At 44.1% G+C, this 24096-nt stretch overlaps 1 long non-coding RNA gene across 1 annotated transcript in view; it reads left to right on the top strand.

The window, feature by feature from the left end:
• The window catches only part of LOC308185198, a 68005-nt gene that overhangs the window by 872 nt on the left and 43037 nt on the right, over nucleotides 1-24096 (top strand). Inside the window, exons 2-4 of the long non-coding RNA XR_013943185.1 lie at nucleotides 1472-1579; nucleotides 3065-5070; nucleotides 22463-22496. This is a non-coding gene — a long non-coding RNA (uncharacterized lncRNA). The remainder of the gene's footprint in view (nucleotides 1-1471; nucleotides 1580-3064; nucleotides 5071-22462; nucleotides 22497-24096) is intronic.

The raw sequence follows: 24096 nt of genomic DNA, 5'->3' as shown, positions 1-24096 counted from the left end.
CAGAGTTTGATCTCAAATTGCTTATTGGCTTTTGAAATGTTTCTGCTGTTTACAGGAATGCCTTAGCAGATATGTCTTGTAGGAAAGGTAAAGTATAAGGAAAGCATGATGTGAATAGCCTTGAAATGTAGTGCTCAAGCCTGTAACATGACCCAGTGCGATGTACTCAACCCTGATATATTTTTTAAAACACTTAAGAACCAGACTTTCAGCCGATGCAGCTTTTTGAATATCTTTCTTATGTTTGCTGTTCATGTTGTCCATAAAAGTCTGCTCGTCCATGCCAAACTGTAGAGAGATCCCTCTAGTTCCTCCTGATATCTTTGGATTTCATTCAATAATGTACGTTGCAGAACAGAGACTCAGGACCAGCTTGCCTGTTCTTGGAGGAGCTGGAACTGGCTGACTGATAATCTCTGTGATGAAGGGGGTGCAGGGAACCTGACTTCTGTTTTCAGCAGGAATATATCGAGGAACTCACCAGATTTTGTTTTCTAAGGACCTATATCTCACTTTCTTTATGTAGTTAAATGATTTGCAGTGAATGATGGGTATATTCTATTTTATTTGCTGTTCTATGATGACTTGCAAATGAGTTAGCAATTTTTAGGGCAGGGCCTGTTGAATTGTTAGGTATGCACATAATTGTGTAACAGGATGCTGCATGGTTTCTAAGAGGAAACCACATGTATACCACAGCAGGTATACGTCTTCTACACCTGGTAAAGCTGGATCTCAGACTGTAGCATTTCCTAAAGGGATGCAACAGCACATCCATACTGCTGTGCTGGAGACCTGAGAAACAAAAAACACAGCACCACTAGAAGAAACACACCCCCATTAAGGGCACTACTAAACATGCTGTTTTGCATCATGCACATTTAAAACATGACTTATAGTACCGCTGTTTGACATAAACCCACCCATGTTTATGGTTGGTGATGACGAAGAAGGGACAATGAAGGTTTCTGGTGGTAATAGCGGAGATCAGCTGGTAGTTTGGCTAAGTTACGATTTCTCTAACGTGCTCTGTGACTGGTGAGATACTGCTGTAAATCAGTGAATTGCATGTGTCTGTGAGTACACATTAAAACAATAAAGCTTGGAGCAGTATTATTGAGTTGCCCTACATGGTGATAAACCTACCTAACTCCGCTGACTGGCACAGGAGCTCAAGGAGATCAGTAGTAGGCAGTAGGCTCTGTTGGTGTTAATGGCACATCTCAAGGGCTTTCTCTAAGTTGATTTTTAAAAGCTTGCAGAACTGTAGGCTAATAGCATCCCAGTATTGGACCATAGGAGAAGAACGAAAAAATGTATCACAAAATGTGCTCTATTAATTCAACAAATGTATTTAAGTTTTAATTATTTATAATATTTCAGAGTATATTAGTAAATGTTCTGTAGTGTATTGATAATTGTAATGATCTCTGAGTAATTCAAGACCTAATGACATCACCTTGCTATTTAGTCTTGCTTAGAAGTGGAAGAGAAAGCACCAATATGATTTCAAATAACAAAACATGATTCAGCATAAAAATGCTGGTTGGAATGGATTCCCAAAACTGTGTCCTTCAAGGTAAGGTTCTGAGTCTGTTGGTGTATCAGCGTGGCTTGGTTTTCAGGAATATTGAGTATGTCTGCTTGTCTAAATTGACAGGGCTATTTAGGATAGCTTGGACTATTGGTTTAATCACAGTGTATGTAGTGAGAGAAGCATATTGTCCTATAAATTGTATCTAAAGGTATTTAAAGCAATGTGTCAAAGCTGGAGGCTTTTTCAACTTTTGCTGTGTGTAGAAACACACAGGAAAATCGACAGGAACTGAGGTGGTCATGGTCTTACTATTCAAATAGTGATAAAAAGGAGGTTCCATGTTATAAGCATGAGAACCACAGTATGATATAATGCATTTTTATGAGGCTGTTGTGTCATCCTCAGTGTTTCCTCTAAGGTCTGTGTGCACCACTGAGGACTGTAAGCTTGCCCTGCCCAGCCCCATGAGTTACTGTGGCTCACCAGGAGGAGACACCCTTGTTGGAGACCCCACGGTGTCTGGTGGATGCTCCCTGTCTCTGTATTTACGGGAGATGTGTCATGGTCTTGCATGGACCAGGCTGGCACAGCTGAACAGCGCGCTGTGAACTGCCATGGCAGGTGTAGCCGCCAGTGCTGGCACCAGCTGGGATTTGGCAGGGGATGCCGCTGTCTGGGGGGTCTGAAGTCTTTCCCACCAAGCCAGCTGGGGCAGTGAAAGTGGCCACCATGGCTCTGGGTGCTGACAGGCAGCTGCACACAGGACATCTTTCCATGGTTGTCTTGTGTCACCTGCTTTGTGGTGCTGCCCCTTGCTTCCACCTTAGCACTCTCATGGAGAGATCACCAACATGTACCAATTATATACGGATCGATATACCATAAAGGATGATCATTAGAAAGATAAGACCTCCCTAGCTCATTGGCAATTATTTTATGATATTTCTGATTAATGATTCCATTTTAGCCATTTCAGTGCTCAGCAGTCTTCATTTGTTAGTGTTGATTATGGGAGCCCATGCCTTGCCTGAATCTGAGTAATTTTGACCAACAAATGTGAATTAAAATCAATAGAAATGTCATTAGCATCCCAGTGCCATGAAAGATAATACGACCATTTCTCATGCATTCAGTTTATTAAAATTTGCTAAAGTGTGAAATATGTATGACAAGTAATGATGTTTTAATCTTTCGCCAAGGTAACAATTGAAAGCTGATTGATTCCATTCAGTAATTATAAAATCAAAATGATGGAAGATTGTAATCAAGAAGGATTCTGTCTCATACTTTGTCACGCCTCCATGCAAGATAAAATTCTCATTTGTAACATCTCTTTTATCTGAAAAGAAATCAAACTCCTATTTGCCCCAGTTTAAATCTCATGGCTAGTTAGATAATAACCTTTTTTTTTTTTTTGGAATTCCGATGAGAAAAGAAAAGCAGCCTGCACCCGCTGAGGGGTTGTATCCTTGTGTATGCCACGCTTCCTTAAAAGCTCTTTATTCATCTCTGCGTATCCTCACACAGAACCAGGCTGAGAAGATGGCTGTGTTGCATGCATATTTGCTTTTTGCACCATGTCCCTCCTCCCCAACTCAGGTGTCACCCCATGGACCTTGCCCAGCTCAGCCTCCACCTGCACCGCTGGACACGAGAAGGGATGAGTCCCATTTGGTCCATCTTCACCGTCCTCAAGGCTGGTGAGGGGGGCTGCAGGCTCCCCATGCCCCTGCCAGAAACGTGCCCTCTGACCAGCTGAGGGATGTCTCACCCGCTGCTGAGGCACCAGCTGCTGAGTGCCTGGAGATGCACGCTGGTCAAGAGGCCAAACCTCCAAAACTACCCCTGAGTATTTTGAGTGAAGTTACTCCGAGGAGATGAAGCTCTGCTCTCAGGTGGCATTTAACCGTAATAGCAAGGGGCTTTGGAGACCTGATTTTGTTCCTGGCCCTGCCATTTATCTTCTGCACAGCCTTGGGCAAGTCCTTTCCCTTCTCCCTGCCTGCCCTTCCCCACACATCCCTCTTCTGAGTTAATGGCAGTAGAGATGACTTATGGCAATGATGGGGTTGGTTGGGTCTACATTTTGTGAGTACATAAACAGCAACTGCAGAAAGGCTTAACTTTTGTTTTAAAGATTCTGCTTGGCCAGATCTAGTGTTAACTAGAGATGGCAATGTGTGGTATGTTGAGGTTTCTCCACTTGTACTCTCTCCTTACCTTTGCTGGAAAATTGAGGCTCATCAGCTGGGGAACAGAAACAAGAGGACATGGGAAGTCCCAACCTGTCAATGCAACTAAAGCATTAGTTAAAAATGTTCGGAAACCCATGCAGAGAGTCAAAATAAACCCCAGCTTATCTCTCTGCTTGCTTTAGACAGTAAGAATATGTTGTGGACCAGACATCTACTCAGAGATGTCCTGGAGCAGAGAGCAATGCTTCCTTTCTGGACAGCTGGACAGCTTACTTCTGACATCCACATTTGGGAAACACTCAGCTATATGTAAGTGCAGAAGCATGTCTCTGCGAAACATTGACATTTTCGGGTAGGCTGAGTACTCTGCAATGAAATCCAAGATACCGTGCAGTCAGTGGGTGGCCTCTGACAAATTATAATGGGCTTTGGAATAGGGCCCAAGCATATCACAAAGAACGGGAGAAGGAGGCTTTGGTTTAGCCAAATTTCTGTGCATGTGCTTAACCATTGAAATTAACGAGAATTAAGCATATAATTGAGTCTTCTGCTGACCCTTTCCTTAACCACTAAGTAAAAAATACTGTCCTGCAGACACTCTGCTTAAAAGGGGGATATGCCTTTTATATGCCAAAGGGGAACATGCCATTTAAAACAGCAGATTTATTTGATTTTCTGGTGACATAGAAAAAGCAGAATTTGGCACCATGTCCTTTAGAACAAGGAAACTTCAAATTATTACTAGATGCCTCTTCTCACTGCATCATTTTGCATGATGCAGGTTAATGGCTGCCTGCTAGGAAAGATACCTTCCCTGCTTCAGTCATCTAACAGGATTCTTGGCATTCAGCTCATCAGAGGGGTTATTTTCTTTAACCATATTTCTGTAGGAATGCATCTTTTAAGTATCCTGCTGCATTATTTTGATGCAACCTTCATATCTTTTCAGCTTATTGTTTCTGCAATTCCTTTTCTCTGTATATCAAGCGATGTTGCTGGGTGTGCTTTTTCTAACAAATCTTCAAGGAAGATTAGGAAAAAAAATAAAAAGCTAATATATTTTATGGCTTGAAAATTTCAGGGTCAAAACAGATTTTAAGTGTTGATCTTCTTGCACTCGCTGATGAATCTTTTTGACCAAGCAGCTGGTGTATCAGATCTAGCTGGCAGCACACAGAGCACATTAGGAAAACAAAGAGAATGTGAGATTAGGCTGAAAAGAGGCAAGAGAGGCATTTTCTCACTGTTCTGCATGAAGGCAGAAGATGCTTCGAGAGGATACAGCCTCGATTTTCTTATTGGAACTATGGCCTCTTCCCCCCATCAGATTATTCAAAGGTAAATTTGCTTTTCACTTTCTCAAACAGAGCATTTCCCCCTCACTGGTATACTTATTTATTAGTAACATTATTTGTAAAATGCTAACTTCATTGCCTGCACTGTTATGATGTTATCTCTATGTGCTTCTGTGAGAATGTAACAATGTCATGAAGAAAAATGATGTAAAAATGATGTGGGTACATAAAATGGGATTGACAAAATGTAATAAATCACTGCTGGGCTGAAGAACAGAGCTGCATGTGTAATGAAATACTTTGGCATTACATCATCGTTTATGTAACATCTGGCAGAGCCTTGTATTTCAGTGCTGCTTTGAATCAGGATCATTTTTTCTCTCCGGGAAAAGAGAAAAACAAGCCATTAGGTTTTGCACATAGAAGACTTGAAAAAAAAGGGGAAAAAAAAGGAAACCCATGAAATGTCTGTGTGAGGCTCCCCTGAGAAGTTCTGCCACCTCCAACTCGATGCAAAGAACATAATGTGAACTACAAAACAGTTCACTTTCAACCAGGATTTTCTTCAGTTGTATAAGAGAAACACATCTTTAATGTGAAGGGGATATTTTTGAGGTTGCATAGTTCATTTTTCCATAAGAGAATTTTTCTATTTTTCATCATTATACATACCCTGTGGCCAGGCTTCTAACAAAAAAGAACAGGTGTGAATTATATGTATTGGAGTGTTTTCCACAGGCATTTTTTTCCAAAAGAGAGTTGAATTACCTTTCTGCCATTGTCAGCTCCCAGTCTGCTCTCAGGCAGCCGTGCAGGTGCTCCTTCAGCATTGACTCCACCACTCCTGACCACCAGCAGAGTCTTCCTCATCCCTGGGGTGAATCATCACGCCCAGGTTCACCTGGTGAGCAGGGTGCCAGGAGGAGCAGGACGAGCTCCTCCGAAAAACGAGAGGTCTTTGCTAAGAACATCTGTGGACTGTGCCCTGACCTGACTGAATTCAGCAGAAGCTTTGCTATTACTTTCAAGGGGACTTGGGTTTGCCTTGCACCTCTAGCTGCTGAGGTCCCCTGGGAGGTACCGGTGTGGTGGCCGTGGTGCTGTGCGTGGTGGCTGTGGGGCTGGAGGGGGCCAGTGAGGCATCCAACAGCGTGGATGCTCTCCTTCCCCAAACCTTCATCGGGTGGCAGCTGTCTGGGATGCGGGAACGGGTTATTGCCAAGAACACACTGCTTCTAAAAATAGGCTTTTTGCTTTCTTTTTTAAACATTCCACCATTCAAGGAGGAAACAGGACAGGTTGCCAAACAGAAATCACTGTTTGTTTAGCTCCTTATCTGTTAATCAAATATCATGCAGATAAGCCACTCTTACCGTAATCGCTCTTCTCCCAGGGATTTTCATACAGTATATTTATCCAGCAGTATAGGTCTGGCTGATACATAAATAGAGCTGGTAGTTATAGCTATTATACTCCCCCTCCTACTTTCTCCAGGCTGATACAGGATGGTAGATTTTGATATTCTCTTGTGTAAAACATGATTTAAGAGTTTGGTTTTTCATAGTGGAAGCAGCACAGGGAAGCAGAGCAGGCTGGCTACAACACTCACTGCCCTAGAAACCCAGTGTGGTGTTGGTCTCTGGAGTGCTTTTGTCCTTCCTGAGTGATTGTCAGAGTTACCGAAAAGTTCATTTGCTTTGGTTTTTAAATCAGTGTTGACTTCTATTGATTTTCGTTTTGGAGGAGAGTGGTGCTGTGGAGCATGAATGTCGCTGCAAGCAGGACAGTATAAAATTGGCAAAGGCAAGAGGGAGGCAGTGGCCATATGATTAAAGTGCAAGATTTGGAGTCAGGATGTTTTGTTCCTATTTCTGGTTTTCCTGCAGGTGACCTTGGGAAAAGAAATTACTACCAGGGCTGAAAGCTGGCCATTTGCAGGGTCACAATGTCTCTTGCCAGCAGTAGAGGCAGCAACAGGACATTTTAGGATGAAAACCCCTCTTTCCAGTAACTGAGGCTTTTGGATGAATGTACTTTTCCCTTTCCTCCAGGAGAATGATGACAGTGTACAGCTGACCTAGGGATTTCCAAGCAGGAGGAGAAACTTACTTACATCTCAGGGATATGCCCCTGACACTTTTGATCCTGCAGGGACACGAGCTGGGCTTTTCAAGGTATAACTTGGCCCAGAGAAGTTCCTCTACGGGCAGTGTTTTAAGATTCCTTCTGCTATTGCCTTTTCTCCCCCTTGGCATGTAAACTGCCTTAGTCCTCCCATTAAATGCTGTGAGGTGCACATCCCCCTGTTCTCCAGTGTTCTTGTATGATGCCATCTCAACCAGCTCCATCCCCTGTGATTAAAAATGAATTGCCATGGCCTGAGTGATGGGCCTTTGCAGTGAGGTAGCTGTAGCTGATGTTGCTCCACAGGGATTTCTGCAAGGCACCAAGTGAGACCTCCAGCGCACTTAGCTGCTGCTTTGCATTTACAGTTTGTACCTGTGCTCCTTGTGCCACAGTTTAGGCAGGGTAATAGAAGTCTAAATTATCTCATGCTAATATGGTTCTTCCAGTCCCCTGGAAAGAATCACAAAAATATGAGCTGACAATGTAAGAATATCTGTGAGCACTAGAGAGAACTGTCTCTCAAGGAGAAAAGAAGACTTTTTACTTAATAAAATATTGCCCTAATGGCACATGAGATTTCTATAATCTCTGTCTGTTTCACCGCTGTCATGAAAGTGACTGGGAATGTTGCACTAACATGGAGGAAACTGGACACAAATCTTTGTAGATATACAAAGTTTTTCTAAAGTTCAGTCAGGATGATGTGACCCCTTCTCCACTAGGGAAATGAGAAGGAGGGAGAGCCCTCATTAAAAACTGCGGCACTCTCTGTACAATTCCCATCAAAACACTGTGCAAAGCTGCCCGTTGCTATCAGTGCATGAGCCCTAAGCCCACAATCTCCCCCCTTCCCACGCACAAGGGACAGGTGCAGCCCTTGGCTGGCTCCAGCCTTGTTTGTGTCTCCCGCAGACCTTGCTCTCCTCCGGGGACGAAGTTTTCTCAAAACAGGACTTTGGGTGTTTTTGTCACATAATCAGCTTGTTGTCCTCGTCCTTCCTGGGGAAGCGCTCAGGGTGATGTTTACAGCTCTGGGCACAGACAAAGCAGTGGGTGCAGGCGTCCAGCAGAGCAGCTGGCGCTTCCCTCGCAGAGCAGGGCCGAGCGGCTGGCCCTTTCCTCACACCGCACGTAGCCCTGGCTGTGAGGAAACCTGGTTCTCCTGGGCTGAAAGGCTGTAGTCACACAGAATTTAGAAATGTCCTGGGAAGGGCACACAGCTTTCCCTTCCTGAGCACAAACCCATTCCTCTAAAGGTCCGGTGGCCAGGAATGCTGGCCTGTAACTTTGCCTGCGTTGTCACAGGACCAGAGCCCTCTCATCAGGGCACACTTCCTTGTGAAAGACTGAGCTGTATGCCAGTTAAAGAGAACGGAAAGAGCCTCCTGGTGGCTTTTCTTTATACTGCCAAAAAGATGATAGCCTTCCCAGAGAGGTGCCGGAGGTCACTTGTAGGGAGGAGACAGCTGGAGGAGGCCGAGGACCTGCGGTGGCTGGGCGAGCAGAGGTGCTGCAGCCATTTTGTGCCTGTGGCCAGCCCAGGGCAAGTCCCCGTCCCCGGCCATCACCAAGGGCCTGTGGCTGTGCAGCAAGGGCAAGATGCCCTTGTGATTTCACTCCACACAGGAGGAGATAAAGCACGGGTTTTTCCGTTTCTATCAGCCTGTGTCCATAATAAACTTTGCAACTGTGCCGCCTGTTGGGGTTTACATTACTCACATTTGCTCGCACGATGACTTGGCTCGAAGTAAGGGTGAGCTGAGGCTGAATCCAGGCACCACCAGGCTGGCAACCCTCAGAACAGACACTGCTCCCCCAAACCAGTGCACAGAGCAAGGCATGAGGTCCGCTGGGGGCACCTGCACCTTCTCATGAGCCATCACCATCACCACTGCCATCACCATCAGCATCACCTTCAGCACTGCTGGCTGAGCCTGCCTGGACAGGGGGCTGCAGGTCTGCGAGGGGGTAGAGGGACAATACCCAACAGGCCTTGGGCCGTTGTTCAGCGATCAAAGCTCTGAATAATGTTAATGAGTTAATTCACCACCTAGGAAATGGTCCCCTGCTGGTGTAGCAGATGAAGGAACAGGGATGGCTATGGGGAAATAATTTTATATGGAGATGTGTAACAGTGTCATTTCAGCTTTGTTCCTTTTTACTTCTTGACAGCTGTTAGCATTACACAGACATATGTATCGATAATTTTCCCCCTCATTTCTACAGCATGGAGCTGCTTATTTCCCAGATCTTCTATTTAATTCAGCAAAAGCACTATTCAATTACCTGTTTAAGCAGAAGGCTGGGGACAAACAAGGCTGGGCTGGAGGAAGAGCCAGTTGGTAAAATCACAGCTGGCTCCTAAACTCTCTGTGGAAAGCTTCCTCCAGTGGGCACAGCACCCTGATGCTCTTTCCCCCATTTTGGGTAATGGAAGGGAGGCAAATCCCTCACCTCCTACCCTGGGCTCCATCTCCCTCAGGGCTGATATTGTGTGGCAGGGCTCTTCTGGCAAAAGAAATATTAAAGCGAATAGCCATCATTTCCAGATGGTAGGCTGGAGATTGCCACAGGTGCACCATGTTAAGTCCGTGCAAAATACTTGAAGAATTTCTGCTGCCTAATGTTTCCCCTGCCTTGCTTCTTGCCCATGCTGGTTGTTCATGGTGAGTCTTATTGAAGCTGTTGGGTCTGTTCCTGATTTCTCTTCCATTGTGTTTTGTTTGCCTGGAGCTGCTGATGTTCAGCTGACACATGCTAAATTATTCCTGATTTATGCCAGATGAGGTCAGAATCAGAACCATTATTTGAAAACAATAAGCTTGGGATGTATAGTTTGGGTATATTTTTCCTTTGTTCTGCTATTTGATGGTTTGCTTCCAATGTTCCTTCCCACTGACTTCCAACAGAGGTTTCTTGCTGTATAAACAACTGGATTGATTTCCAATATGGACTTTTACTTCCTTGAAAAAAGATCTCCTCAGGGGAAATCGGCGGTTCTCTCTGTATATATTTTCTTATTTGCATTTACTCTGAGGGGTTTGGAACCCAGAGACAAGATTTACGTCAACAAATCCCTCTCCCTCTTATCCAATTTAGTTGTTTTAACATAATACAATCATTTTCTAAATCAAACTGATGGAGCGGTTCCTAAAGGCATTACACCAACTGTATATCTGGAATCATATTCGCCTTCTTTTATTGCATTAGCACCAGGCTTGAACTTTTCAAATTTGCATTGTGCTTTGCAGAAGTTCTCAGGATATTTGAAGCAGTTTATAGCTGGAATCTGGTGTGTCTTAAACCAGAGACCAGAGAGTGAATTATAGAGCAAAGCTCATGTAGAGATGAGCTTACAGTTTCACAGAACGAGCAGAAAGCGGAATAAGAAAGCAGGAGGAATGCTGCATCTGCTGGGTGGCTTTGGGGACACTGCAAAGTGAGTGCTGTGTTACAGCCCTGATTCTGTCTGTCTCACCAGGCTCACTAAGAGGTTTGATTTCTTCGCTTTGAAGAGGTTGCTGAGTAAGGGTCTGACATACAGCAAAGGTGCATGAGTAGGGAGCACCTGGGGAAAGGTGCCTAACACCATGGACATGATCCAGTTATGTTCCTGCACTGGGTTTCAGCAAATAGTTTTCCTGTTATTTGAACATCAGCTTTCTTTTGCTGGATGGGCTGTCACTATCAGGCTTCTTTCTTAAGATATGCTTTTAACATCAAAGAGAGAATTATCAAAGACACAAATGAGAATTTTGCTCTTATCTGAGCTTTTGCTTTTATGTCCCTACTCATGGAAGTGTCCCTGCCCAGGGCAGGGGCATTGGAATTAGATGATCTTTAAGGTACCTTCCAGCCCCAAACATTCGGTGATCCTATGATTCTATGAACTTCTCCTTCCTTGCTTTGGTGTGGTTATTTCAATGATAATTCTTGGTCATCCAGAGTAGTGAGGAGTTTGGAACAAACTGACTAAAGCAAGCCAACAAATAATACATTGCACACAGAAAATAAGCCCAAGGATATGCAGTGAAGGTGTGAGAGGGAAAACAAAGCTCAGGTGGCATCAGCTGAGGCAAGGCTCTGAGCTCCCTGAGCCGAGGAGGACATGAGGACAGCACCACCACACTCCTGGTCCCAACAGAGTCTGTGAAAAATGCCCGAGTCCAGCCCACTGGTAAAGCCCTGTGTTCATTTCCAAGCCCTCCGTCCTCCCACATGTCACAACCCGCCGTTGGACAATAGCTTAGCATCTAAAAAATTGATACCAGGATTGTGAATAATGGAGTAAGGCAGCTGACAGCTGGAGAGCATTCTCAGTTTTAAGTGCAAATCATACATTTTTGATAAAATAATAAGTCCATTTTGAGGTCTGTACCCAATTATTGGAAAAAGATACTGACCTAGTACTAAAAAAAATATAATAATAAAATCTGCTACTTGCAAATAGTACTTAGATGAACTTCAGGCTCCCAGTATAGATGTCTGAAAGAAGATCTTGATGTTTTTCCTACAGGGCAGATCCAGCCAGGTGTGTCAGGCATTCCCAGGAGATATGAAATAGCCTTGTGCCGACCTGAAGGGTCAAAGAAACCGGTGTGCTGGCCTGCGGCTGGGGCTTTTGGTGACCAGGGAAAAATTTGTGATGGTTTGGTGACTGTATCACAAATCCACCAGAGGGGAGCATGTGCTCAGCGTAGTATGGCACAGAGAGGTACCCAGCCTGGGTCCTGCTGGCAAGAAATGTTTGTACCAGGGGTAGATTGGGCTGCAATGAGGCATTTGCTCCTTTTGACCTGCTCTCTCTCTACAGTGGGGCTCAGCTCTTCTCTTTGGAGTAAAGACTGAGCATCTTGAACACCTTCTGCAACAAGAAGTTATTTCACACTTGTTTAGTTCATATTCTGCTCGGTTCATACCCAGTATACCACATTTTTCCAAAAACTGAGGAGCCTGTGGTGTTGCAGAGGTGCACGGTCTGAGGGAAGTGGTTCCCGCTGACAGCGCACTAACCCTGGCCCCGCTGACAGCTGCAACGTGATGCCTGGAGATGTTAATTGTTATTAAAACATCCTTTCAGTGCTCGCCATTGACTGCCCACATGAGCAATTTTACTTACAGCCCATTTTTTCCTTTACTATCGATTATATTAGGAAAGAGATGAAAAATATGAAGCCAGTGTTGCAGAGAATAGGTCAGTTTATTAAGGCTCCCTCTCCAAATTGGCTGTTTTAAAATTCAATAGATGAACATAAAAAGCGGGTCTTAGTGAGAAAAAAGCATCCAGGCAGTTTGTTCCAAAGGTAGCATCCCTCTGCTTTTTGCTGTCAGGCTTTTCAGAGGAACCACAAAGCCCAAGTACACTCGACCTCTTGCCAAGTGGTTCACAGTGTATTTTTGCCTCAGATAATCACATTCAAACTGCAGCAAGACATCATGTTCTTGTCTGTATATTTCCCGATGTCACGTGTCATCCAATGTAGTGTTTCTCCGTATTTTTATGTATTTACCCTGCACCCTCTTGGTGGGAGGATGGGACAGGTGGGTGGGCAGGGAGATGAGGGCTTTGTGCCAGTCCTTCTGGCCCCCAAGAACCTGGACCTCATACCAGAGGGTATCTCTGGGATTGTGCCCGATGGTTAGCAGAATGGGTAATGATGGCAAAATCCCAGGGAGGGCTGTGATAAAGCTATGTAGGGAAAGAAGGATGGCTTTCCAGGCCTGGGATATGGTATCTGCCTGTTTGCAAAGGGGAACAGCACTGATGGCTTCCCAGCCATTCGCCACTGCCACCCTACACCTACCCCACTATCTGCTCCCCCCAGGCTTATTTCAAACATAAATGCATTTTAAAAGGTAATAATACCATATTAACAGAATCAATGCAATCATCCATCATAGTACGGCTGAAATGCAGAGATTAGGGTTAGCAACGTTCATACCCTCTTGAATGGCAGGGCAGGTTGGTGCCTTGGGTGAGGACTTGATATTCATCACATATGCAGCACACCCAGGTGATCGGTGTGTGCAAACAGGGCACGGGGAGCCTCTCCTCTCCCCTCTTCTCCCAGCCTGGCGTCCTGCCGAGTCTTCGTTTCATGCAGTGGGCAGCGTCCTATGCTGGCTTGCGTTGTAGTGTCACCTCTAACGTCAGGGGGATTTAACTCAATAGTTAAATCTGCCCCAGGACATCAGCAGTGAACTGTCCTAACTCAATTTCCCTAACACGGGGACTTTGTTCACCATCGTCTTCCCAGCACATGGATTTTCAGATGTCCTTGTTCCTTTAACGCAGTTATGAAATGATGCTATTTTCTGTAACCTTATAGATCTGCTGACAAGGTAGAAAAGAAACCCAACACAAGCCAAATTTTGTCATTTCTTCTCCAGTCAGAAATTAATTTACCAGCAGAGGGCTCTCTTACGATTACGCTTTTTTCTTTCCTTTTTTTTTTTTTTCCTTTGCCAAGGTTACCACGAGGTTTAAAAAGAGGGATACAGAAGGCAGGCAGCTGTTCCCACCCCAGTGCCTGGGGCAGAGGTGGGGTCCGGGGTGGGCTCTGGCTCTCTCAGCATGGTGTGTGGGGTCCAGCTGGGGAGGCACGGGGCAGCACCCAGCCCTGGGACCTGTGCTCAACACACCAGGGATGAGGCAGCTCATAGAGAGTTTAAGTAAAATCAAGAGCAAAAGTATGCTTTGCATAGATCATAATGTTTATTCTTTTTATATTCATAGTATCGACAGGCTTCTGGTTCTTTCCTCTTTATCCTTTGTGTGTGTGTAAGTCTTTATTCTGAGTAGGCCCAAACTACAGGAATTTAATTTATCAAGTAAATTCATACCTCAGGAAAAAAAAAATCCAGCTTTATAATTTTTATTTATGAAATGTGAGAAGCAATGAAATGCACTGTATTACTTCTTTTTTTAATGACATTATAACTTGCTCTAGTAATCTCAGAGCCTGTCTTATAACCTTGGCTGTATAAGGCCATATAAAAGCTCTGGTGGGATCCAACCAGGCCTGAAAGCTCTGAACTTTTGGGAGTGGAAGTCAGTCCTGGGGACTGGTTGCTGGCTGAATGGGGAAAGTGGGAGCCCTGGAAGCTTCCCTGGTCTTTTCCACTGGTGTAGGTGAGAGCACCACAATCAGTAGGTTATTCCACTCTCCTGACATCCTTGTGAGATATTGGCTCTGTTTTCATAGACAGAGAATGAGTCACCAAACAGACCAAGCAATTTATCTCCAGGAAGTTTGTGGCTGGGCTGAACTCATGTCTCTACTATCCCAAAACAGAGTTTGAGGCACCAGGCTGTCCCTAATATCTAAGTGGTGCCAAAAACATGGTAATTAAAAGCCTACAAAACTGTAGTCAACTGTAGTCACCACCGTTGTTTGAAAACACTGCACTTCCAAGGACTATATGACCAAAATAAAGTCCTATTGTCCTAAAGCCTTCCATCACTGCTTGCCGTGTCCTGACACGTTGGGCACATGCTGCACCAGAAGCAGCTCATTCCCACCACGTCGAGGCACTTTCCTCACATGAGGAAAGGGATCTGTGAGGTGGTGGGTCTCTACAGAAACTTGGCCATCACCTTTGCCATGGCACGACCAGGTCCACTTTGTCAGGAAGACCACAGCTCATTTAGGGATAATTTTCTGCTGTTGGTGCATTGAAAAGAAGTGGCCCTGAGCCCTCCTTGAGCAGATGGATGTTGTGGTGCACAGTGCAGTCCAGCCAGGGCAGAAAAACACTGATACCAGCTCTCAGCATGCGTCCTGTGTGTTTGTTTGCTGAATGACAAACTCTGCCTCTTATCGCAACAACCATTTCCTGATGGTTTGTTTGGGTGGTGGACAGTGGTGTTTCTATACAGAGCCTGTCGCCCTGTCTGCTGGGGATGTTTCACACTCTTTACTCTTCCTACAAAACAGAGATCTGGGTGTTTCTCTCTCCCTTAGTCTAAAACAAGATTTTCTATGAAGAGTTCAAATCTGATTTTCTTCCCTTAGACTGGAAACTGTAATTCAAGAATAAGAAATCATTCATGAGAACAGTCTTTAACAAATATAAATAATAGTTTCTTTTAGCTAACTGATAGCAAGCCCTACATATATTATATATATGTGTGTGTATATGTAATACTTACATGTAGCGTACTATTTGAAAAGGATACTCTTCCACTTAATGGGCCTTTGTCAAAGTTTAAATCCTCCCATTCAGGTAACCTGAATTATCCAGAGCTTCTCTGGGCTGTTGGTTCTGAACCTGGTGTCTTTGGCTGCCCTGCCCCATGGTGCCCAGGAGCATGGAGAACACTGTTGTGCCTCATATGTGGGGCCTGCATCACGGGCTGTGATGGCACTGGCTTTCTTGGATAACCTTGGCTTTGGAAAGATGTGAAACATCAAGCAGAGGGAAGATGAGACCTCCCCAGCCCTTCCTTACCCTGCAGGGGATGGAGGGCGCTCAGAAAATGTCTGCCTTTGCTGGGGTGCCCCTGTTCTGTGGCTTTCCCAGGTGCAGCCCACTGTATGCACCTATCTTTAGAAGCACAAGCTGTGAGGGCAGATGACCATGGGGTGAAATTTGTTCCTGAATGCAGTGGTGTATCGCTCCCCAGCTGCTGCATGCACACCAGGCGGGCTGCAGAGCAAAGACCACAGGGAGTGAGATAACTTAAAGGGCATGGGAAGTTTAGAGTGAAGTGATTAATTACTGTGGCTACTTAATGGCTAAATGTTATGGTGATAATTAAATAATGTTTGAAATTGGGCCCTTCTGATTCATCTGCCAGATCCTCAGCTTGCCTGAGCCGGTGTAGTGGTACATAACCTGGGAGGGCATACTAATTTTATACCAGCCCTGGGTCATCCAGGGAATCAAACAATCAAACACTGTATGGAAAATAAGGGGAAGAGACATCATGTTTGTGTGGACACACGGTTTAAGGAATGACTGAAAGTTGTCAGGCTGAGAGGCAGATCTTGTAGATGACAATGCCAACACACAATCCCCCAAAACAAAATTTGGGATTAGTGCATATAAGCAGATAGAGTTGGCATCTTTGAATGAATGAAGCGTAGACATCAGCCTAATGTACCTCAGCCACATCCACTTCATCTTCTGCAGTGGTTTTAAAAATGGCTCTACGCTTTTGTAGGTGCTGCTACCACTGAAGGAGAAAGAACAAACCCATCCAAGTGACGCCCACCTTAACCAGTGATAAATGAAGACAAACTCAAAGTATGCACATCATTTTAAGACAGGTCACTGGGCAGAGTTTGACCCTGGTCAGAATGTCTCCACAGACCTATCCCTGGCTGCAGCCCCACTTTGGTGGTCTTGTTGGAGAACGGGACAGGTGCTTTGGATATTTCATCCAGCTAATATGGGTCTTTGTTGTGACATTTACAATGTTTTAAAGGCAAATTCCAATGATTATTCAAAATTCTAACCAGTTATTGAAAGCAGCTTGTAGGAAAAAAAAAAAAAGAAATGAAGAAAAATAATGTTGTATTTATAAGACCTATCATCAATCAGACAAAGAAAGAAAGAACAAAACCCAACCACCCTGGAAAGCAAATGGTGATAAAGATCCCAGATAAAGTCACTCTTCTCAGCGGGCAGCAAGTCTGATGAACTGAAATGGAAAGTCCTTCTCATTGATTTCAGTGGAAAAAGTAATTGACTTTGAACTCTTTGAATAAGTTGCAATCTGTATTTAATTTCTTGTCCAGGGAAGAGAATGTCATTTTGTTTTTCTTGTGGCTCCTATTAGCTTTAATATCTGTTGCACAGCTGATTCCCTTGCATCAAGCTCCAAATTTACCCCTGATGTCAGTGTGCTTAGGACTGAAACAAAAATCAGACTTTTATCTCTCAGTTGCTTAAAGGATCATGCCATAATACCACATTTATTAATTCAAAATCTCTCTCGTCCATACACGCACAAATGGAGCTGAGTATTCAGAGGAAAGTGTAAAGACTGTAATTTAACTTTCCGACATTAATGCAGCCTATTAACTGGAAATGTTCTTACGGTCCTAGCAAACTTACGCGTTTTTGCCCTTGAACTGCCTGAACAGAGAGATTCAGCACATTAGGCTGTCAAGGTCACAGATCCAAGCTGCTGACTTTCTTTCAGGGCCAAATTACCTTTTGAATAACATGTATACAGTGTTGGATTTGTCATCATCAGTTCAGATGTGGACAGGGGACCCAAAACCAGATGGCCCCTGTGGATGCCCAGAAGAGCCACTGTAGAGTTTTGTCATGGGGATCAATTTGGGTGAGATGCCCTCAGTCCCATATAGGAATAATCATCTGAAGACAAAGGAAGGGTGCTTGGGTTTGTGCCTGTTGCAGTATGAAGGACGTGGTCTGATCTTGCAGGGCCTCCTGAAGTAAAAGCCTCACATGTGCACTGCTCTCCACACTGTGTGGGTATGTACAAGCTGTCTACAAACTCTGTCGTCTTCCTCTGTTCTCAGATTGACTTGTTTAGCCAAAGATTGCTAAGAGGAGAAAACAGTTTTGATAATTAAACTCTACAGATTTACACTGTCATTTTGGGGACGTTGCATTTTCAATCACAAACAAAAACAAGATCAGAACACTCATTTAGAAAGACATCTTTATGTAGAAATAATGAGTCTTATTGAGCCAGCAATCCTGGTAGCAGTGTATGCTGGAAAAGCAGTGAAAGTTAAACATGAACCCCCTTGAAAGACTCATTACAATTCCAGAAAAGTCTACCCAGGCCATAATGTGAGTGAGGATTGGGACTCATTTGTTTACATTTATCAGCCTTTGTTCTGAAAACCTCTTTGAGGTTTCATCAGGAGTCATGATAAAAAGTAAGTTCTGTAGCCAACAGTTCCCCGTGCACCATGACCTCTGTGTAGCAGGCTACAGGTACCAGGGAGAATCTAGCACAAATTTCTAGTGCAAGATCTTGTCTGAAGCTTTTTGTACTGTTGACTGAGAACTGTTGCTTTAATGACAAGTGGATGAATGCTAGTGAGCCATGGCTTTAGTCCTTCACAGCAGAAAAGGAGAAAGCTGTAAAGTCTGATTTTACACTGCCAGAGTGACATATGCTGTTCCTTGAAGTCTAACCTGTTTTCTGTCTTCAGTGTATTCGTGAGACATTTCCTTTTTATGACACATACGTTATCACGGTATCTCAGCACTTCAGTGTTTGAGCTGTGTTTATCCTCACAACCTGCCATGAAGAAGGAAGAATTTTCATCCTTGTGTTTTTTAAAGAAAGAAGAATTGCCAGGAAGGTATTAAGCGACTTGCTGAAGATCACAGAGCTATCGCAGGCCAGGAAATCCTAAATCCAAAACTCATATGGTAACAATTATACCATCCTTCCTCCAAGACCATGTAAAGAGACACTTTCTAGCGGTGAGGGAGAGCCTTACCAACAGGCTGATAACACATGAATGCATTTCCCTTATGGGCCTGAGGCGACCTGGCAGAGCTCTTGGGCAGTGCTTCCAGCTGGAAGCGTGTGAGTGCTTTTGTCTTTGGGAACTCTGCTTTTGAACAGAGCCCTTCTATGGAAGGAAATCTGCATTTTCTCCATGCTTCTCCCGAGGTAATGTGGCTGGAGGCAGCAAACAGCTACAAGAGCTTTATTGCACTTTGACCAGAGCTTTTGCAGGCAGAGGTGTGAGATATTTTCTGTACATTGAGCCGTATTTGCTGACAGAACTTCCATTATCTCCTGGTGACCTTGAACAGAGATGCAGTTTTCACCCCTCTCTTAACAGGAAGCAATAAAAATGGTCACTGATCTGAGTGGTCGCAATCATCTGATTCCCAGAGATGGCTTCAGGAAATGTAGATTACCAAGATTTTCTGGGACACTCCTTAGACGAGAGGACACGTTTGCTTGTGAGGCCCAGCTGTGAAGATGTGATGCATGTGGATGGTTGACCTCATACTTCATGAAAGTCTTCTAATCTCCCATACACCCCCATCCCCTTTTTCCCTTTAAAAAAAAAAAAAATTGGAAAGCTCATGGACTGAGTAATGGGATGACAGGTCTGGAAGAAGGGTTGGCTGTCAACACTGTTATTGGTAATCTTTTTTCCAAAGGAAAAATAGCTTCTAATCAAAACTTTGTGCCACCGCAAGGATTGGTGGAGTGGTAATTACTGCTGAGAACATTACGCTCAGATAAAGCACACTAATGTTAATCAAATACGTTTCAGAGTAGAAAAAGTAAGTTACACACCAAAGAAAGAGAGCTGTGGGCCCTTTTTTACCAAATGGAGCACCGTGATCACTGGTTTTGGCCTTGGCCGAGTTAAAGAAGGTGACTCCTACCTGAGGTGCTTCCCAAAAGAGGATTGGAGAGAAGCTGCCACCAGGCTCACCTCATTTTAATGCCCACAGAACCACAGATCAAAGTATTTGCTGTATTTGTTATCTATCAGAGAGGTGATTTCCTTGCAAAGTGAGTTACAACTGAGAGCAGTAGCTATTAAGAGAGTCATTAATGTAGTGGGGAAAAGAGTAAGTGGCTGGAGCCATAGCACAGGGTAAGGGGCACTTTTGGAATAAACCATGGATTTTAAGTAACCTGTGATTTCTGTTTCCTGATGTTTTCCTGTTATGACTGGCTGTCCAGACAGGCCAAAATGTATGAGCTGGACCAAACCCAACTGTTCTTTGGTCGGATGCAATTGTGGGGCTCTTTGGGGCTGTGACATGAAGCATAATGGAGCTGAGGGTCTTGCCTTGAAGATCTCAGGGAGTCAGCAGGTAATGAAATGGTGTTAGACTTCGTGACCTTAAGGGTCTTTTACAAACGAAATGATTCTAGGACTCCATGAAATGAAGCCTGCCCAGCATCTTCTCTAGAACCTGTGGCCCATGATACACTGGGGCAATGCTTTGTATGACCTGTGCTGTCCCTGGTCCTACATCAGAGACATCCTCTGAAGGATGCGGGCTCTGCTGGCACCTCACCAGCTGCTCTGACAGATGTGGCAGCCAGAGGCAGCTGTGCTCTCCCCCCGCTGCCTGTCCCGCAGAGACCCGTCCCTGCTGGTGGCAGACCATCGTGCTGGTCTGCTGCACTCCCTCTGGCTCTGAGGGAAGCCTTCTTTAGAAATAACATTGGGATCTTTATCAACTAAACTTGTTATATCTGTGATTTAATTAAGTCCATCTTGAGATTGATATATATTAAGTTACTCATTCTCTTTGATCTTTTATTTCTCAGAAACATATCCATTAGTAACATCAAGTAAGAGATTTCTTTTACACCTGTTCTTACACACAGATGGGTAGAAAACACTAGAGTTTAGAAATAAGCATCCTCAAATAGACATTGCACAAAAACTGTGCACTATGGACAACAATCCAGTCACCAAAAGGGCTGTTTTAAATGTTCCACTGCCCAGCAATAAGGGAAGATTAATAAGGATGCAGCAGGTGCCCGGCTATCAGTAAGACCCTCTAGACACCCTCCTAGAAACTAAACACTGGAATGGGTTCCCTGGCCGGAGGCAAGCAAAGGTGATGGCTGCAGGCAAAGGGGGCAGTGGGGAGCCTCTCTCTCTTTACGTCTCTGCAATCCTGTCCCATCCTCATGCTGAGATGCATCTGTCTGTGTCAGTTACTGACTGCTGTCCACTTAATATTTCCCCCATTTCTCCTGACAGGTGTTGTAAATGGGCATTGAGGAGATCTCCAGGCAAATGAAATGGGCTAGGACAATTTGTTTTTTCCTGCCCTCCCTCTGGGCTTGCAAAGCTCACAGGCAAGAGCTTGTATGTACTAGAGAAAGCATGCATGGAGTGACTTGCTCAGGCATTTCTGGTAACAGGGGAGGCAAAGCTGCAGAGCTGCAAAACCTGCTACCAACAGCTGCCCTCTCACTCCAACACCCTTGTGCCTCCTGCCTCCAGCTGGGTGGAAGGACCCGGGGGGTCGTAAAATGCCTTCTGTCCTGGTGGGCAGATGAATGGTGCCCTGTGCTGGGGAGATGCTGGGTCTGAATTTTGGGGTGCATGCTGCAGCTTGTGCCCAGGCCCCCAGGCAAAACAGTGCAGCAGGCTCGCTGCCTATGCGGGCTGCCCTGCGGTCACATGGAGAGGCTGGGGGCCAGCAACCGAGCTAGTGTGGGTGCAGGATGGCACCCTGAAGGCTGCCTTGGGAATGAGGGTTATCAATCACTTTGTGATGGATTTTCCCATCTGCACAAAGCAGGGAGTGATATTTATTCTCTTTTACTGACGCCTTTAACTTTTAAATAGAATGGAGCAAAATTTGGTTTTATATAGCTCCTCTCGCACTTCCCTATTTCAAAGCACTTTTACAAAGCAGTTAAGTTAGGATATAGTGCTCGAAATGCAGTGACTGTAGGCAAATGTGGCAATCTGAACTACACCATATATCATCTCACACACCTCCGCCGGGTTTGGTGTGCACGCTGCTTGATATTTTTTAACAGCTACTCCATACCTGCCCTTGATTCTGACCGACTAAATCTGAGCTATTAAATCTGTGCCTCGGTACTTTTTTTAACACCTGTTTTAAAGGGAATTTAGCACTTGTAGAAGTTGCCAGATCATGGTAGGTTTATGGAATATGCACTTCTTTTCCTGATAACGACCCTGAGGCATTCAAAGCTTCAAAGGGTTCATAAGAAGCATTGAATCAGCAGCCCAACTTTTCTGAGCCTTGTCTGTCAGTAGCACTTTCCTGGGAAGGCTGGCCCCATGTGATGCTCTTTTCATGTAAACAGTACTATTCCCAGTGACACAGAAACTATCAGCATCAGCATCCCAGACGCCGGGTGCCTGGTGTCTCCTCTCTTTCCTCCCATGGCTGGGATATTGACACTGACAGCAGGGAAGGACTGGGCAGCTCTCTATTACCTGAGCTGCCTCCACCAGCCCTCCTCAGCGCAAGTAAACACCCTTTTACCCAGCATCTGAACCTCTTCGGTGCTTCTGGTTAGCAGGTGGTATCCTTAAACATGAGCCAAGGCTGCAGTAGCAGATAAAGCTTTGTGATATTCATATAGAAATACCAGTATGTGAGAGCATTAGTGGTCATATACTCCCAAATGCACTGTTCCATATTGGGTCGTGGCTCTTGTAATTACTCATTTCTAGTCCTTCCATCCTTGCCTTTACAGTGAAATTACAAAACATTATTTCTGTACCCCAGAACCTTCCCATTAGCCTTCATTAATGATTATTTTTGTCACTCTCAAGCTGGTTCTGTAAAAATCATACATATATAATTGACCAAATTCCTCTCTCATTTCCTCTCAGGCAACATCATTGAAGTCAATGAATACCTCTAAGTGTGAGTAAATGCTGTATTTCACTCAAAGGGTACATTGTACTAAGAGCTTTTCTGCCCCATTATAGGTTGTAACAAATATTTTTGCTAGGAGAAATCATGAGCTCATTAAACAAGGTATGAAAAATACTCTGAAAAACCATCAAGAGAACATACAACAGCTACAGCTGAAAAAAAACAGGGCTTTTTTTGAACAAAAAGTAATCCTTAGGGCTGCTATAAAATGGTAAGCATGCTGTACTCCTGTGCAGACCACTAATGGTTAAATTTTCTCAGTTGGACTCACATAAATCAGTGTAGCCCCACTGACTTTAATAGAGTTATGCTGAAATTGCACTGGTGTAGCAGCTCATTTTGGCCCTACAAACTTGGCATTTGTCATTGTAGATTTGATCCAAACCTCATGAAACCCCTTGGGAATCTTTGTATTTAGATAATGGGATTTGAATTGGACCGTATAAGTTTAACATGAATCATAATTAACTCAATTTGGTATTTGTATGGCTCATAATATGCAAGAGAGCCACCAGAGCCAACTGGATCATTGGTCTAGTTGCTTAGGAATGCAAGTGAAACTATGAAGTCTTTCACTTAGTCCACCTAATTACAATCAGATGGTAACTACTTTAAGTAATTACCAGACCAGAGGCAGCTTGGAGCACTGACCTAACATGATGGGCTCTGTCTTCTGGTGCCAGATCTCCAGAGAAATGATTCTCCTCTTTTGCTTCTCTTAAGTACTGACCATTCATAACACTCATCTTGTTGATGTTGTTAATTGCCTTTAATATTCTGTATGCTGTGGGGATAGCATTATCTTGCCTACCACACTTACTTAGTTCATAATGCTGTGTGCTTGTAGTGGGCAGAGGATGCAGAGGTCACGAAGCCCAGTTCTGACCTCATTTACATTGGAGTTGCACCAATAGAATTTGATGAACTTTAATGAAAATGTTCTTGATTTATAGCAATGCGGGTTAAATACAAGGCAGAGATCTGCTCTAATTCTGTTGTTCTACTAGAATTACATTGCTCATTGATGATGGGCTATGTGTGTGTGACTGATGAATATATATATTTATGTATAGTCACATCAGGATTTTTTAAAATGGCTGATCATATTCAAATGGACAAATTATATCTGAGTTTGTTAGGAATTTTCTGGAGATGTTTTACTGGTGTCAACGGCAGTAAAAATCAGCCTGTGTATTCCATGTCATGAAGTGAAACTACAGAGAACCAATACACGTCCCTTCTCCAAAAGCTTGCTGTAGAAAATGTCTGTCACTTTCAGTCCTTATGAAAGGAAAGGAAAACAGCTAATTGCCAATTTATATAAAGAGAAGAAGACTTTCTTCTAGTCTTCATCTCAGAAACAAGCGGATGAAGGCAAAGGATGCTATTGTATCAATATCACATAAAGGGTAATGAAATTGGAAATAGATTCATGATTTATTGTCCCTCCAGCAGCACACTTAAGTATACGGGAAAATTGGCTTTCGGTATATCCAGTAGCTGCTTACATAGCATGACTAAAGAAAGACCCTGTGAATATGAAAGGTCCCAGATGAATGAGGCCTGAAATGGAAAAACCTCTATTGCT

This window comes from Anser brachyrhynchus (assembly GCF_964034855.1).
Source record: "Anser brachyrhynchus genome assembly, chromosome: Z".
Taxonomy (NCBI): domain Eukaryota; kingdom Metazoa; phylum Chordata; class Aves; order Anseriformes; family Anatidae; genus Anser; species Anser brachyrhynchus.
This window is presented reverse-complemented; position numbering and strand designations above follow the sequence as displayed.